At 39.3% G+C, this 18,933-nt stretch overlaps 1 protein-coding gene across 2 annotated transcripts in view; it reads left to right on the top strand.

Annotated features, from left to right (window-relative positions):
- The window catches only part of BRINP1 (BMP/retinoic acid inducible neural specific 1), a 200,200-nt gene that overhangs the window by 85,416 nt on the left and 95,851 nt on the right, over nucleotides 1-18,933 (top strand). The gene's annotated exons all lie outside the window — the stretch shown is intronic.

Raw genomic sequence — 18,933 nt, forward strand, 5'->3', positions numbered from 1 at the left:
CACTCTGCACCAGCCCCACGGGAGCCATAAGGGTCTTTCTCATTGGTTCGTTCTGTGTCCTGATTTCAGTGATTCTCTAGAACTTTTTTCATGCCTGCAAGAACTTGATTAGTATGCAAAGGAGTGGCTGGTCCACTCCACACTGCAGCAAGAGCCCAGAGTGGAGCTGAAAGCCTTGGGAACAGTGCGATGTATTTCTCAATGGCAGGCAAAATGAACTCCGGACCAGCTAAGCCCTTGCTTGTTTCAAAAACTCCGTCATAAATTAACCTAAACGTGCTCGTTTTCCTCACCAGCCAGAGGATGGGCGCGTTTCAGTAGGCAATTAATCTTGGCTGATCTATATTAAATATTTATCTGCTGAAATGAGCCCAGTATTGTGGTGGTATTTTTCATTATAGGACTTTATCATTTCTAAAGAGATTTCCTTGTGCCGGCTCCCTTGTATATATTAAATCCAAATTTCCTGTGGAATGACACATCTTTCTTGGCGACGACCTTTTCTCTTTGTAACAAGCTACTGATATGCTGGAATTTACAGAGTGATAAACACATTTATTGAGAAGGAGGGGGTGGAGCAGTCCCCAATAAGAACTCCAGGATAGGCTCGAAAATCTGGAAATTGGTGCCTGTTTTCAGCAGGATGGGATGAGGGGGGCAAGGTTTTGACATCTGCTCTTGAAAAAGCCCTAAGGAAATTTAACAATAATTATTATAATTCCTTGAATTTGAAAACAAAGTCCTATTGTTTACCCAGGTACACCTGGATCCATTTCTTCATTTGATACAACTATCCCAAGAGAAAACAGCATCTCCATGTTAGAAGTGAGCTAATGAAAGGTTAAATGTCTGTCAAACACATAGATGAGGCAGAGCTGGGAGTGAACTGGCAACTGCTGATGGCTGCATTCAGGGCTCTTGTCTGCTCCACCCTGCCTCCCACAGGGGGAAGAGAAAAGTGTAGTTTCATCTTCAGCTGGCGCTGAGGATGTCATTTGATATTCAAGTCACTGGGGAGTGTGCAATTTGTTAAACTTGATGGTCAGCCTAGATCTAAGTTGTGCCTCTCCAAAGCAGAGGCATCTCCAAGGGGACCTAAAAGAAAAGGAAAGAGATGCAAAATGAATGAGAAGAGGAATCAAGAAAGGAGAGGGAAGGGGAGAAAAAGGAGGCCTGGTGGCAGGCTTCTCACTGTGCATTAGAATCAGCTTGGCTCTTGTTAAAATGTAGATTCTTATTCTGTCCGCCTGGAGTGGGACCTGCGAATCCGAATTTCTAGTAGGTTCCCAAATGATTCTGATGCTGTTGGTCCAAGATCGACGATTTAAGCAGCAAGGTGGCAAGGAACAGGCCTAAGGAGGAAATAGGAGTGATTGTATCAGGCATCAGTGTGTGTTTGCCCCAGGAGATCTGAGACTAGGAAAAGGTTGTTTAATTTCAGACCTTTTTATTTTTAATTCCTCGGGCTAAGCTTGTGTAATGTGACAGTGGCAGAAACATTGGTGATCTTTTGATTCAGTGATTATCAAATGTTAGTATGCATGCAGTCACCTAGAGGGCTTGCTTAAGCACAGTTGCTAAGTAAGAAGATCTAGGGTAGGGCCTGATTTTGCATTTTCTAACAAGTTCCCAAGTGATGCCAAGGACTTTGGAGCCACGCCCTAATTTGCTTCAGCCTCTTTATCTTAAAGATTCACTTGCAAAGGCATCATTTGCAGTTCCAGAACAAGTAAGGGGCAGGTTTAGTTCTCAGACTCTAGTCTGTTAACAACTAGTCCAGTCCTCTTGCTACTTCTCCAGAGCTCGGTATCCTTGGTCAGTCCTCTCATCAGTTTCTGTTCTGCCTAGGTTTAAGAGAAGTCACAGGGCTGATGGTCGGTGAAGATGATGACTCTGGCAGTTGTGATTAAATAGCTTTGAAGAGAATAGAACTTAGCTTCCTTTCAGTGGCAGGGAGCTTTAGTGTCTGTGGCACCCACGAAAACATGTACCCGTGATATGATATCGCCACCCTCTCTCTCCCTTGATCAGCTATTACTCTCTCCTTGGCTCCACTCAACATGAAAAATGTTATTTCTGAGCAAAATTAAATGCGGGGTTTTTGAAAATGAAAGAACAACATTCTTTCTCCCTAGTCCCTTTTCAGAATCTCTTTTTCTTTCTTCCAAATGTTATAGCTCCTGGCATTGCTGCTTATTGAATTTTGTGAAGACTTTTCCATATCAACAGCAGTGGAGATGGCTTATTCTTTATTGCTTCCTTTCTTTCTTTTCTCACCTTTTCTTTTGTTACCCAGTTTACGTGGCCTACCCCCATTCTTCTCTTTTGCATTCTCTCCTCTCCCTCCTTCCTTCCCCGCTTCTATCCTTCCTCTACTTCATTTCTTCTTTTAGGGAATAACTGGATGTCTGAGCCAAAAGGGAGCTTCAATCTATCAAGTCCAAATTCCTTGTCTCCCAGATGGGAAATCAAGGTCCAGAAAGCCTCCTCACCATAGAAGGGACAAGCCGGGATTTTAGCTTATTTAGTTGTATGGCTGGGCTTAGAAACCCGGTATCTCAGGTCCTTCCCACCATGGACCACAACCGTTCCTGTCTGAGCACCATCACTGCTCAGCAGACTCCCCAGCAGTGCACAGAGTAATTCTCAGGCAAGAGCTAGGGAAGCTGAAGGCCTTGTCCATACTATTCAACCCCTTAGAGGGCGTGGAGAAACTGGCACTTTCAGGCCTTCTTGATTGAAGTATAAATCTGTATTTCCGAAAATTCATGATATCTAGAACCCATAACTCTGTAATCCCACTTTTAGGAATCCTCTCCAAAAACATTCATGAGTACAAATATGCACTTAAGATATTTGCAGCAGTGTCATTGATACTAGCCAAAAAGAACAAAAAAGGGAAACAAATATCTAACAATAGAGGATTGTTCAAATAAAATATGATATAACCACAAAGCCACCAGAAAGAATGAAGACAATCCATGTCTCCTGATCTGAAAAAAAAAAAAAACAAAAAACAAACAAAAAAACGATATATTGTCAAGTGAAAAATAAAGCAGGCTGCTCAGACACGCACACGTCATGATTCCATTTTTTGCTGAAAAAGTGTTTATGCGTCTGTATGCACAGATGATAGATTTTTTTTTTAAACGTAAGTCAAAATATGAAAGATGTTTAATAGGCTAGTAGAATGATGGGTGATTTTCAATATTTGCCCAAAACAGACCGTCCCCCGTAATGCTGACTTATCCCCACTCCTGCTATCCGTGGAAAAGCCTATACTGCCCTACCCTCACCCTCCCTGTCTCCTGTCTCCCTCCCTTCCTCTTCACACACACCGTGTAAGTGATTTTTGAATGCTTACATCAGTGCTAAAAAAACCCACAGAGGAAGAACACTGGTTTCCTGGTAGTTCTTCTGCAAAGTCAGGCTGATTGATTGCAGATTGCAACCAGCTCCAACTTTCTGTCCCGGATGACAAATGAAGCACTCTTCAAAACAGAATAAAATATCTCATATGAGGAGAAGTATCTCTGCTCAGCCAGGCATGAAAGGCAGTGAGCAATGGTAACGGTGTGCCATTCCCAACCCATCCATACCTGCCTCGTTTCTACACCTGCGGAACCAGTGTTAGCAGCACTGACTGGGCTCCTTGTCTTGGCACTCCAGGTCCTTCACCATCCATTCCCAAACCACAAGTGTCCCCGTCCCCTCCCTTTCCTGCATCGTTTGCGCTGGTGGCACTGCATATTTCCTATTTCTTGACATGGAGGGCACACTCATACCTCTGTGGCTTTACCCACGTGTTTCCTCCCTCTATTAAAATCCTAAGCAGTCTTCAGAGCCTAGTGGAAAGCTTTCTCCTCTGAGAAGTCTTCTTTCACATGCCCCTGCTCCTTCAAAAGTCATCCAACTTTGCTTGCTCTGACTCTAGAGCAGTTATTTGATATTGCATTGGACTACTTTCAGTTGGGGCCAGTTGTTTACAGCAGATTGTGTCTTGAGGACAGGGATGTGTGATGTTTACTGAGTGCCCCATACATGGTAGTTGCTCAGTGAATGAAGGGGGAAAAAATGACTAGGCTATACACTGAATATTGAGATTCCCGATTCAGTTAGACCTATTAAATAATTACTATTAAATCTCAGTTGACTTTAATTCAATAGCCTTTAAAAATTCTAAACAGTTCACTCACCCTGTAAAACAACTGAATCGTTTCCTCTTCTGTATACATTGCCATACATCCATAGCTCTAGCCTTAATGCCCTGCGTTTCTCCCTGAAACTTAATTTCCAAACGCTTGTGTTCATTAAAAGTATCTCTTGACATCAACTACAATTTTCTTTATGGTGGACATTTTATTTTTTTACCATCTTTTCAAAATTATAATCAAGGCTGTTATGATCTTCTTTATGCACATAGCATTTTTCTTCCTTTGAATTATTTCCTTAGGATGGATTCCCAGAAGAAGGATTATTAGGTCAAAGCATATGAATACTCTCATAAGCCTCATTAATTTTGACCCCACTAATTCAGAATTTGTGCTGATTTGGGCAGGTAGTGAGCTTTCTTATGAACTCTCTTTGAAAGGAAAATTGCTAAATAATAAACTGAAATAAACACAATTTCCAGGGCACTATTGACAATAATTCAAGGAAACAGTTTAAGCATTTTTGTAGGCATTTTCTTGCATTGAAACTTATAGGCTAATTACAATTTACTTTCATCAGTTATTTGTACAGGCTTTCAATGATCAACACTTCTTTAACTAATCTCTACCTGTTCCTACACAATTGATATGAATGAGACCTTGGCTACCTGTAAAGAGCTACCTACTGTTTTCATTTGAGAAACATGTATTAAGCACCTATTACTTACCCAAAACCCTTTTAGGTGCTGAAGATACAGAGGTGAATACACAACGGCCTTTCTTACAAGGAGCTCAGCGTCTAGTAAGGGAGACTGGCATGTAAACAAATGCAACTCAGAGGATCAGGGAGGTGCAGGGATGGACAGGATGCTCTGCCAGCACTTTAAAGGGGCACCACAGGGAGCCAGGGGGCAGGGCAGAATCCCAGGAGGTAAGCAGATACCTGCATTGAGTTCTAAAGGTGTGGGAGTTTGCCAAGCAAAGAGTTAGATAGGCCATGTATTCCAGTTACTGCGTAGATTAGACAGTGTTTGCCTGATTTGAGAATTATAAATCACTTAGCCTTTTCATTAATTCAGATTGAGCTTCCCCCAAATAACCTGAATTCATGTTGCTTTATTTATCTACTCTGTAAAGCACATTGAAAAATACCTAAGGAGACCAGAGGTCTAAGTTTGGTTCTATTACTGATTGGCTTTGAGTCCTAGAAAATTAGTGTAAGTCTGAGCGTCAGTTTCATCATCTGTAAAAGGGAAATAGAGTATGTGATCTGCTTCAGTAGTTGGAGTATTACAAGGACTAAACAATCAATTTATAGAAAAAAATATTTAAATTAAAAAAAAAAAAGAAAACAAACAATGCCAGGTAAATTAATTAGTCTCGTTTACTCATTTCTTACAGTGCCTCCCTTATCTCCTCAGGCTCCAGTCCTCCATCTCTCTGTTTGAAGAGAGAGAGCAGAGTTGCAAATATAATCTATGGAATGTGAAGGTGGTTCCCTAAAAAGCTGTAAATGAGGCCAGGAAAAAAGTTGCCAAACAGAATCAGCAAACAAGCAGTCAGGGAGTCTGCACTGCCTCCGACTGAGCCTGGGATTGTTCACTGCTCAGGAAGCTCCAGACTCTAAATCCAGATGCTGCCCCCCATACAGGGATGCAGGAAGCAAGCTGGAGAGGGGATCCCTGGGAGGACTGAAGCAGGATCTCAGGGGAGTCAGGGGGTCCTGGAAGGGACCTGTGTGTTCATCCAGCACAAAGTCCAAATTGTAAATACAGAAGGGTCCTGAAGAAGGGGACGAACAAGTGCCAAGGCTTGTCCACCTCACCTCGAGCAGAGGGAAGAACAGTGGGCAAAGAGGGTGCAGCTGGATTCAGTATAGATGAGAACAGTCACTGGAGGTAGTGAGCGCCCAGCCACGGGAGAGAGTTTCAACCAGAGGTTGAGCAGTGTCTTTTTCAAAGATATCAAACAAGGGATTCGGGGAGTAAATGAAGAGTGGAAGATGAGGTGGATTGTCCTCAATTATCTTCAGGTCCTTTGTCATCAGTGCTACACTTTGTGCCTTGAGAGATTCCTAGATACACTTTTATCTCTGGAATTCCTTCTCTTTTTCTGAGAAGTTATGACCTTATGTCCAAATCAAGATACAAGGCACATAACTCTGACTGCCAGACATTCTTTCCCTCAACACTCCTCTGTGTCAATCTGTATTGCTCAGTTGGGAACTTTTAAATAATGAATTTTTTTTTCCTTGCTCTGTGTGGTAGGCTCATGCCTTGGAATCAATGGTATGCTGGTATACCACTACCTCCTACCCACCCACCCCCCACCCCCCACCCCCAAAAAAAGCTCTGATTAATAGTGTTTGTGGATTTCTGTGGAGTAAGGACTGCCCCCATCATCCATTCCTAGCTAGCAGCTTGATTTCACTGAATGTCGGGTTGGGAAGAGAAGCACACAGTCAGCTCTCTTGAGCTGGTAGGACCCAGATGACTTCAGCACAGCCAACTACCTGGAACCATGCTCAGCTTCCTTTATGAAGGTTTCACTGTATCTCATCTATTACAGAGGTACTAGAAGGGGGCAAGGAGGAAATGATAGGGAAAGGAAGAGGAAAGCAAAAGAAATAAAGACTGGAAGCATTCCAGATGTTCTTAACATATGAATGGATAAACAAAGGGTGGCACATCCTTACCCTGGAATACTATAGAGGAATGAACTTGAAAGACACAACAATTAGGATGAACCCCAGTGACATCATGCTGAGTGAGAGAAGTCAGACTCAAAGTGCTCCAAACCATATGAGTCCATGTGTATGACCTTCTGGAAAAGACAAAATTATAGGGACGGAGCACAGAACAGTGGTTGTCAACACTGAGGGGTGGGAAAAGGGTCCCATTTAGGGGATGATGTAACTGTTCTTTAGCCTGATAGGGGTGGTGTTTAACAACACTATGCAGTTTGTCAAATATCATAGAACTGTACACCAAAAACATAAATTTTAATAATAGTAATAATAATATCAGTAGAAATAATGGGGAGCATGAAAGGAAAGATAATTATAAAGGAAATTAAGAAGGAAAAAGGGTATAAAATGTGTGCTTTAGAATGAGCAAACCCTCTGACCCTGCAGTGCTATCTCTTAGCACTTACCCTAGAGAAAACATGCACCTGTGCACTGGGAGATATGGATGAGAGTATTCATTGCTAGATGATTTGTAAAATAATAGTGAAAAAATTATAAATGGTCTAAACATTTAGCCCACTTACAGGTCAAGTTTTGGTTTGCCTGTAGTGCGGAACATTCTGCAGGCAGTAATTAAAAAGAACAAAGCAAAACTATTTGTATTGGCATAGAACATTCCATAGGGGATTTTGTTGCAAGTTATAGAATGATCCATATAGTTGTGTTCCCTGTATGTATATTAAACACATGCACACAAGACACAGATATTTTCTAGTTTCTAAGAATATATTTATATGCATGTAAATGTGAAGAAAATTTAGAAGGTCATATCATGATAAATGGTGATTACCTATAACTGAAACGTGTTTAAAAACAAAGAAACTGTATCCACATATTACTTGGATAATTAAACATAAATGAACTTCCATTAGGAATAATATGATGGAGCCTTATGACTTTGTTTTGGGTGTGATTAGGAAAGTACCCAATTAAGATTACTGTTACAGATATTTCAGGAAAGTGAACCCTCAAGTGAAGATGTTTTGTCTGGCTGCCACGTGGGAGAAAATCATGAAAGGAGGAAAAAGAAGAGGAAGAGAAGATAACTGATAAGGAAAATAAAGGAAAAGTGAAAAGAAACAGAGAAGCTGGAAAAGAAGGGAAGCAGTGAAGGAGGAGGGCAGAGTCAGTGACAGATCAGTGGAGATGAAGGGAGAGAGGACGTGGCTCTGGCCTGCTGGTTGGAGCTTCTACTCTAGGAAGTTCAGTTACATGACATGCTTTCCCACTTTATAGGCTCTTTTTAAAAATATCTGAATGCCTGTTTCATATAGAATTTTAGTCATTGATAGAATATGTTCCATCAAGATCATAAGTGCCCGGAAACTCACAGTTTGTGCCTTAGGATTAATGCATCCAGCAAAAAATAGTGAAATAAGTGCTGCAGGTATGATGGACACTAGTTCGTTGTGAGGTTATAGGAGGTCACGTGGTACAGGTGGACCTGGTCATGAGACATCCAGAATGCTGCACCGGGCCTGCCCAGCGGCGTGGTCACTTTAGGATTAGTCTTGGAGGGCCCATCATATTAAGACTGTGCATTAAACCTCCCTTAGCACCTTAGAACCATTTAAACTAACCAATCAGAATAGAATATTTATGTGGGTCCTATTGGATTCATCACATAGTTCATGTGCAGTTACTATGTGCTGGACCATGTCAGAGGGCACAGAGTTAAACAGAATGAGGTTAGAGCCCTAAAGGAGCAAAGTCTGCAGGGAGTCGGGAATATATATATATAACCTCAAGGAGAGAAAAACAACCAGGAGGTTAGAGATGATTTGATGTTAACAAAATGCAGTTCTTTCTTACTGATTAGAAGCGGTCCTATTCCTTTGAAGTTGGACTTCTATAAGCCTAAAGTACTTATTAAAGGGAAAACTTTTTATTTTAGGTATGCATTATGAATTCCAAGCATGTATTATCAGGGAAACAAGTAATATAATAATTCAGGTACACAAGGCCTGGAGACACACAGACCTTGCTTCAAATCCCAGCTCTACTTTTACTTATGCATGACCCAAGGCCAGTCACTTTCCTCTCTAGGCCTCAATTTCTTTATAAATGGAGACAACATGATTTAACCCATGGGGCTATTGTGGGGATTAAATAATGTAAGTATGTGAAGTACATAGCACAGTGTGTTTTTGTGTGTGTGTATATATTTATAGTATATATACATGCATATATTGCGTGCATCTAATGTATATATAGTATAAAGGTTATTTATAGTATATATACATGCATATATTGCGTGCATCTAATGTACATATAGTATAAAGGTTTGTGTATATTTATATATGTATAATTTAAGCATTATATAATTATAATGTGTTTTGTATATATTATAATTATATAATGATAATAATTAGAAAATCCTCCAAGGTCAGTGCTGAATTCCCTTGCTGTGACTTGGAGCCACCTCTTGATGCCTCATGATCCTGACAAAATCACTTGGCTCTCTGAGCCCCAGTTTCCTCCTCAGTATGGAATTGTGCATGCTTTCCCGCTCTGTCCCTGTGGCTGACCCGTGAGGCAGGCAGGTCTGGCTCTACTCCTCACATCACAGATAAGGACACTGATGTGCAGCAAGTGGGAGGAACTTTGCCAGAGTTGCCGGCACGGGCGCGTGTGTGCTCCTCTAGCTTTGACTGTGGTTTCTCCCAAATCCCAGACAGCTGGGGGTTCAGTCCAGTGAAATGAATCCAGACCCATCTAGCTAGATCCGTTGGCAGAAGCATGCGGGCTCTCAAATGTTTTTCTATAATCTCAACCAAATCCATCTCTTAGTGACCTGGTGGAACCATTTAACACTGTTTATCCTTCATTTTGTATTTTCCAGTGAGAGTTTGATTTCTTTCCCTCATGTGCCCATGACATCCCAGTGTTCTGCTTTCCAGGGTTGAATGACCCAAAGCCAGCAGAGAAGCTGGCCTCTCCCTCATTTCTCATTCCCCATGTTGTCATCTCTATTGCTCTGTGCTGGGAAACACCTGCCTTTCAGAGAACACAGCCGGTGGGTGGGAGGAGAGAGGGAAGACAAAGGTTTGCTTGGCTTGCAATGACTCAAGATAAACAGAATGTGACTGACTCAGCCAGGTAAGGATGCCAATTGCATTCACTCTCTGCTTTTAGCTTCCTAGCCCACTGCAATCTGTCCCTCAGCCTAGGGATCCAGTGTCATGTTGTTTGAATTTACATTTTGGTAATCAGCTTCAACTGTATACCAGGCCCTGTACTTAGGCCCTGAGAAGACAAAGATCGAGGTGCCTTGTCCTTGAGAAAGCTCACCATCCAATAGGAAGCTAAGCCATGGGCAAATGGAACGAAATAGTTACAAAGAGATTGGTCTGGCTGGGTGACTTTGGACAAGTAACTTAACCTCTCTGAGCCCAATTCTTTGCATCTTTATGCTTAGTAATACCTACTCCTTTCAGTTGTGACAGTTGAGTGAGATATTTAAAACACATGGCCCAGAGTAGACAGTCAGTAATTGGTTATCTACTAATGGGTACCAAGGAGATCATTATATGTGACCCAGCCTGGGGAGTCATTGTGTTTATCGGAGATCTGGAGGGCTTCCTGGAGGAAGTAGCACTGTGCTGAAACTTTCAGGACAAATTGGGCTGATTCTTACATGCCTTTTTCACCCCTTCCCATCCCTCCTCTAGGCCTTGCTCATATTGTTCCCAGACCTTGGAATTCCTTCCTTCCTTTTCTTCACTCACTCAAATCCTCACCACCCCCAAAGCCCTGCAAAATATTGCACCTCGTCCGGCTTTGCCCCATCTGAATTTCTCTGGCCTCATTTCTAATTGAGATTGAGACTCACCCAAGGTCCACACTCATTTGTTCTCTAATTGTTTCAAAGAATCATGATATGTTCCTATTGAAAGGGGCTTCAGGGAACTATTACTTCATTCCATGGTTGTGTAGATAGGGAAGCAAAGGCCCAGAAAGGAGAGAAGGCTGGCCTAAGCTCACAACACACTTTGGTGACAGGGCCAGAAATAGTACACTGGGCTTCATTCTGTGTTCTGAGTTTTTTGAGTCTTGTCTCTGTAATAAGATTATTAACTTCCAATGAGCAGGGCTATTCCTTTCTACTCCTGTGCTACAGCACTCAGGACTGGGCTCAGAAAACTGTGGGGCCCCCAGACCCTTGCTGCTTGCCTGCTTTCAGTGTGTGGGCATTGGAGCAGACCAGGCAGGGGGATTTTATAAACTCTGCAGGAAATCTGTTAGCAATTTTACCCAGGGCCCACATTCTCTGATCTAAGAACTAACTACTTTTATGGACAGAGGACCTGTACCACAAAACATAGCTCAAATTACTTTCATTTTTACTTGTTAACTTGAGTTAATGTAACAAAAACGCAGACTACCCTGACTTCTCAAATAAAGAGAGGGAGCTAGTGGTTGAACGATGCTTATGGAAAGCATCTCCTTCTACAGTGTGGCTGCTGGAGTGGTTTGGATACCAGGGAGGATGCTGTCTTATGTTTGTTACTAGAGCAGGAAACGGTGTGGAAAGAAATGCCTGGAAGTGGCAAGCTCAGTACACACAGGCTCTGTGTCCCCTTCCAGCTGCCCCCACCTCCAGGCCATGCCTGGGTAGCTGGGGCTCTTTCCCCTTGGAGCTAGCTTGTCATGATTTGAAGGTGAGATCCTTGGGGCATTTTCTGCAGCATTCTCGGTAGTAGCGATTTACCTGCTCCTGTGAATTCAACACTGGTCACATTCTCACACTGATTTCAACATGGATACCCGAGGCAGCCACCTCAAAGAGATGCCGTATTTAAGTTCTTTGTTATTAAGCAGTTCTCTTTTTTTTAAAAAATGTTTATTCTAGTAACAGATATTCACCCTAAATTCCCCCCTTTAATCACATTCAAATACACAACCCAGTGCTGTTATTTACATTCACAAAGTTATGCTATCATCCCTACCATCCATTACCAAAACTTTTCCATCAGCCCAACGGGAACTCTGCACCAGTTAAGCATGAACTCCCTTTTCCCTACCCCCACCCTAACCCCTGGCAGCCTGTGTTCTAGTTTCCGACTCTATGAATTTGCTTATTCTAATTATGTTATATCAGTGTGATCATACAATACTGATTCATTTGTGTCTGGCTTATTTCATTAAGCATAATGTCTTCAAGGTTTATCTGAAACCAGTTGTACATATATACAGTGGAATATTACTCAGCTGTAAAAAGGAATGAAATTCTGATACATGTGACAACATGGATGAGCAATTGTTTTTAAAAATAATACCCCTAACAATTTATTAGATAAAAGTAAATTTAATTTCAAAAAATTTTGAAAAATAAAAAAGTTGAAAGAAAAGGATAATGGACAATTCTACATATTTTACCTTATTTGTCAGTGATTAATGTTTTGCCATATTTGCTTACTACCCCTTCCTGTTTTTCTGAAATAACTGAAAATAAGTTGCAGACATCATGGCACTCCTCCTATAATAATTCAGCAGCTTCTTCTAGGAATGAAGGCATTCTCCTCAATAGTTATATCATAAAACTCCTAAGAAAATTAACAATAGTTCCATAATATACTCTAATAATTAGTATATATTCAAATGCCCTCAATAGTCTCCAAAAAGATCTTTCATTCTGTTTTTTTTCCTCTCCAGGATCCACTGGAAGTTCACACATTTGTATTATTATTAATTTATGTATTTGGTGTCTCTAGTTTCTTTTAGGGTAAAGTTGTTCCCTATTATGGATCAAACTGTAACCCTTAGAAAGATGTGTTGAGGTCCTAATCCTCGGTGGCTCAGAATGTGACCATGTTTGGAAATAGTGCTGTTGCAGATGGAATTAGGCAAGTTAACGTGAGGTCAGAATGGAGTGAGGGCCCCTTAATCCAATGTGGTGTCCTTGTAAGAAGAGGGAGGAGACCCAGCGGACATTGATAGACACAGTGTCATGTGACGACCGAGGCGGGGACTGAAGCCTGAGAATTGCCTGCAAACCCCCAGAAGCTCCGAAGAGGAGCAGGAGGTGTTCCCTGCAGCTTTCAGACTTCTAGCCTCCAGACTTGGGAGACGATAAATGTCTGCTGTTTGAAGCCATCCAATTTGTGGCACTTTGTCACAGCAGCCCTGGGAAACTAACACCTCCCTTCCCCACAGCCTTGTTTTTTTATGACATTGACTTTGTGAAGAATCCAGAGTGTCCCACATTCTAGATTGGCTGATTATTTCCTCATGGAATTGTTTAATTTGATCCTCTGTTTCATGTATTTCCTATAAGATGGTACTCAGGTCTAAATACTTGTTTAGACTCAGGATAAACCTTTTTGGCCAGAACACTTGCCAGGTGATGTTGGGAGGGATCCAGCCTGCATGCCAGACTCTTCCATCTCTTCTCATGGCAATTCCCCTCCCTTGGTGTGTGGACTGTGGGACACAAATGCCTTAGGCTCCCCCAAAGTGAGACACCCCAGAACAGGACACAGTTGATTTACCAGATTTTAGGGAATCCCTGGCATCTCTGTGGCTCTAACCACCAACCCATCTCTTTGCTTATCCCCCAATGCTACCTGTCCATATATACCAACCATAAAATCTCAACCACCACTTCCCACAGCAGAAAATGGCTGTACCACCATCTGAAACCTCGGAGAACTCTTAATACTCTCTTAGAGCATTAATCACCTCTTTTAGGTTACATCATTTTCTACAAACATTTACTGAGAGTTTGTGATGGGCAAGCTCTGGGGATGCGGCAGTAAATAACTGTCCTGGTTCCTGACATGACAGAGCTTAGAGTTTGATTTGCCTCACATTCTCCTTTCTATTGGGTTTATTAGTTCCTTTACCGTGAGGGTGGATCTTTTTTTTCCATTTTTTTTTATTAGAGATGTTGTAGGTTTACAGAAAAATCATGCAGAAAATACAGAGTTCCTATACACCACACCCTTGCAAACAATTTTCCTTATTATTAGCACCTTGCATTAGTGTGGTACCTTTGTTGTAATTGATGAAACAATATTATAATAATTGTACTATTAATTATAGTCCATAGTTTACATTAGGGTTCACTGTGTTGTACAGTCCCATTTTTTTTTTAACTTTTTCTAGTAACATGTATAAAACCTAAAATTTTCCCCTTTTAACCACATACAAATATATATTTCAGTGGGGTTAATTACATTCACAATATTGTTCTACCATTGCCACTGTGCATTACCAAAGTTTTCTATCACCCCAAATAGAAACTCTATACCAATTAAGCATTAAATGCCCATTCCTATCTCCACTCCAGTCCCTGGTAATTTCTATTCCAATTTCTCACTCCATGAATTTGCTTATTCTAATTATTTCATAATAGTGAGATCATGTGATATTTGTCCTTTTGTCCTGACTTATTTCATTCAACATGATGTCTTCAGGGTTCACCCATCTTGTTGCATATATCAGAACTTCATTATTTTTAGGACTGAGAATATTCCATTGTATGCATAGACCACATTTTGTTTATCCATCCATCTATAGATGGACGTTTGTGTTGCTTCCATCTTTTGGCAACTCTGAATAATGCCACTATGAACTTTGGCATGCAAATATCAGTTCAAGCCCCTGCTTCAATTCTTTTGGGTATAAACCTTGAAGTGGGATTGCCAGGGCTCATGGTAATTCTATACTTTCTGAGAAACTGCCAAACTGATACTGTTTACTACAGCATTTGTACCATTTTACATTCCCACCAACAATCAAGGCGTGTTCCTAATTCTCCACATTCTCTCCAACACTTTTGCTTTTATTTAAATAGCCATTCTAGTGAGTGTGAAATTGTATTTTGCGGTTTTGATTTGCTTTTCCCTAGTGGCCAGTGATGTTGAGCATATTCTAATGTGCTTCTTGGCCATTTATATATCTTCTTTGGAGAAAAGTCTGTTGAAGACTTTTGCCCACTTTTAAATTGGGTTGTTTGTCTTTTTCGTCATTGTGTTATAGGAGTTCTTTATGTATTCTGTATGTTAAATGTGTATTGCATTTCTGAATATTTTCTCCCATTCTGTAGGTTGTCTTTTTTATTTTCAGGATGAAGTCCTTTCATGCACAAAGTCTTTAATTTTTATGAAGTCCCATTTAACTTTTTTTTTTTCTTTTGTTGCTTATGCTTTTGGTGTAGTCTAAGAAATCATTGCCTAACACAAGGTCTTGAAGATGCTTCCCTATGATTTCTTCTAGAAGCTTTATAGTTTTGGTTCTTGAGTTTAGGTGTTTGATACATTTGAGTTAATTTTAGCATACGGCATGAGCTAGGGTTCCACCTGCATTCTTTTGCATATAGATGTCCAGGTTTTCCAATACGATTTGTTGAAGAGACTATTTTTCCCCATCAGTGGACTTGAAATGCCCTTGTGAAAAATCAGCTGGACATAGATATAAGGGTTTATTTCTGAGCTCTCAATTCAATTCCATTGGTCTATATATCTGTTCTAGGGCCAGTACCTTACTATTTTAATTAGTGTAGTTTCATAATAAGTTCTAAAATTGGGAGTGTGAGTCATCCAACTTCATTTGTTTTCAAGGTGTTTTTGCCTATTCAGGCCCCTTATCCTTCCATATAAATTTGGTGATTGGCTTGTCCAATTCTGTAAAGAAAACTGTTGGAAGTTTTCATTGGGACTTCACTGCCTCCATAAATCATCTTGGGTAGAATTTACATCTTAATAATATTTAGTCTTCTAATCCATGAACACGGAATGTCTTTCCATTTATTTAGGTTTTCTTTGATTTCTTTTAGCAGTCTTTTATAGTTTTTCATGCATAAATCTTTTACATCCTTGATTAAATTTATTCCTAGATATTTGATACTTGTTGCTATTGTAAATGGATTTTTTTTCTTGGTTTCCTTCTCAGATCGCTCATTACTAGTGTATAGACACAATACTGAATTTTATGCATTGATCTGCTTCCTGCAACTTTGCTGAATTCATTTATTAGCTCTAGAAGCATTGTTGTGGATTTTTCAGGAATTTCTGTATATAGGATCACGTCATTTGCAAATAGGGAAAGTTTTGCATCTTTCTTTACAATCTTGATGTCTCTTATTCCTTTTTGTTGTCTATTTTTTTCTGGTTAGAACTTCCAATATAGTATTGCATAACAGTGGTGGCAATGGGAGTCTTTGTCTTATCCCTGATTTAAGAAGGAAAGTTTTAAATATTTCACCATGGAGTACAATGTTAGCTGTAGGCTTTTCATATGTGTCCTTTATCATGATGATGATGTTTCCTTCTATTCTTAGCTTTTTTTAGTGTTTTTATCAAGAATGGCACTAGATTTTGTCAAATGCATTTTGTATGTCAATTGAGAGGATCATGTGTGTTTTTTTTCCTAAGTTCTATTAATGTGGTGGATTACATTGATTGATTTTCTTATGTTGAACCACTTTGCATAACTGAGATAAATCCCACTTGATCATGGTGTATGATTCTTATAATAAGCTTTTGGATTTGTTTTCCTAGTATTTTGTTGTACATTTGCATCTAAATTCTTAAGGATGTTGGTCTGGAATTTTCTTTTCTTGTGGTATCTTATTTGGGTTAATATCTTGGTATTAAGGTGATGTTGGCTTCATAGAATGAGTTAGGAAGTGCTCCCTCTTCTATAATTTTTGGAAGAGTTTGAGCAGGTTTGAATCAGTTTTTCTTGGAATGTTTGATTAAATTCACCAGTGAAGCCATCTGGTCCTGCATTTTTGGTTGTTGGGATTTTTCATTCCTAATTCAATTGTCTTTACTTGTTATTGGTTTCTTTACATCTTCTATTTCTTCTTGATTCTCTGTAGGTAGTTTGTGTTTTATCACAAACTTGTCCATTTCATCTAGGTTATCTAATTGGTTAGCATACTGTTGTTCATATTATCCTCTTACAATTCTTTTTGTGTGTGTGTGTGGGATTGGTAGTACTGTTTCACCTTTTATTTCCGGTTTTAGTTATTTGTGTCCTCTCTCTTTTTGTCATTCAGTCTTGCAAAAATTTGTTGATTTTATTTTTCTTTTCAAAGAACCAACTTTTGTTTTTTTTTGACTCTTTCTATTGTTTTTAATTCTCTATTTAATTTATATCCACTCCAATCTTTGTTATTTCCTTCCTTCTGTTCACTTTGGGTTTAGTTTGTGCTTCTTTTCTAGACCCTCCAATGTGACATTATGTCTTTGATTTGAGATCTTTCTTCTTTTTTTGTGTAAGCATTTCAAGCTATAAATTTTCATCTCAGCAATGCCTTTGCTGCATACCATGAATTTTGGTATGTTATGTTTTCAATTTCTTTTCTGTCAAGATATTTCATAATTTTGTTTCTGATTTCTTCTTTTACCCATTTAATGTTAAAGAGTGTTGCTTAATTTCCACATAGTTGTGAATTTTCCAGTTCTCTCTTGGTTGTTGATATCTAGCTTCATTCTAATGAATCTAATGAATCTTTGAGAAGATATCTTATATGATTTCAATTTTTTTTAATTTATTGAGACTTGTTTTGTGATGTACCCTATAGTCTAGCATAGAGAATGATCCATCATGTGAATTAGAGAAGAATGTGTATTCTCCTAGTGTTAGGTGAAGTACTCTGTAAGTCTGTTAGACGTCGTTATTTTATAGCATCATTCAAATCTTCTCTTTCCTTTTTTATCTTCTTTCTAGAAGTTTTATTGTTGAAACTGGTGTCTTGAAGTTTCCTACTATTCATGTAGAACTGCCTGTTTCCCCATTGAAATCTGTCAACATTTGCTTCATATATTTTGGGACACTGCTGTCAGGTACATATATATATGTTTATAGTTGCTGTGTCTTCTTGTTGTATTGACCCCTTTATCGGTATATGGTGATCTTTTTGTCCTCATGACAGTTTTTGACTTAAAGTCAATTTTACCTGATATTAATATAGCTACCCCAGCTCTCTTTCGGTTACTATTTTCATGGTGTATTTTTTTTTCATCCTTTCACTTTCAACCTACTTGTGCCTTTGAAATTAAGGTGAGTTTCTTGTAAACAGCGTATTGTTATGTCATGCGTTTTTATACATTCTGCTAACCTCTGTCTTTTGAGTGAAAGTTCAGTCAATTTACATTTAAAGTAACTAGTGCAGGACTTTCTTCTACCATTTTGCTTATGGTCTTTGTAAGTCTTATACCTTTTTTGACCCTTAATTCTTCCATTAATGTCTAATTTCATATTTATTTGATTTTTTTGTATTGTACCATTTTGAATTCCTTCTCATTTCTTTCTGCATATATTTCTCAGATATTTTCTTTGTTGTTCAATGGGGCTTAAATATAACATCCTAAATCTATAACAGTCATGTTTGATTTGATATCAACATAACTTCAATACTATACAAATATACTATTCCTATACCCACTTTTTTGCTGTACTTTTAAAAATTATATCTTATACATTGTATGTCCCAAATCATAGATTTATCATTACTTTTTATGCATTTGCATTTTAGAATCTGTAAGAAGTAAAGAAATGGAGTTGCATACCCAAATGCAGTACGGTATTACTGGCATTTACAGGTACCTATATGGTGACTTTTATCATAGGCTTTTATTTCTTTATGCCACTTCAATCCATTGTTTAGTTTCCTTTTCAGTCTGAAGAACTCCCTGTAGCATTGCTTTTAGGGCAGGTGTAGTGGTGACAAACTCCCTCTTCTTTTGTTTATCTGGGAATGTCTTAATGTCTTCCTTACTTTTGAAAGACTGTCTCACTGGATATACAATAATTGATTGGAAATTGCTTTCTTTCAGCACTTTAAATATTTTGTCCCACTGCCTTCTTGCCTTTATGGTTTCTGATGAAAAGCTGGCACTTAATCTTGTTGGAATTCTCTTGTACATAATATGTTGCTTTTCTCTTGCAGCTTTCAGAATTCTCTCCTTGTCCTTGGCATTCAACAGTTTAACTACTATAGGTCTGGGCATGTTCTCTTCAAGTTTATCTTTTTTGGGTTTCTTTGGGCTTCTTGAATGGGCATATTCATGTCTTTCTTTACAT

Source organism: Choloepus didactylus, chromosome 10 (genome assembly GCF_015220235.1).
Source record: "Choloepus didactylus isolate mChoDid1 chromosome 10, mChoDid1.pri, whole genome shotgun sequence".
NCBI lineage: Eukaryota > Metazoa > Chordata > Mammalia > Pilosa > Megalonychidae > Choloepus > Choloepus didactylus.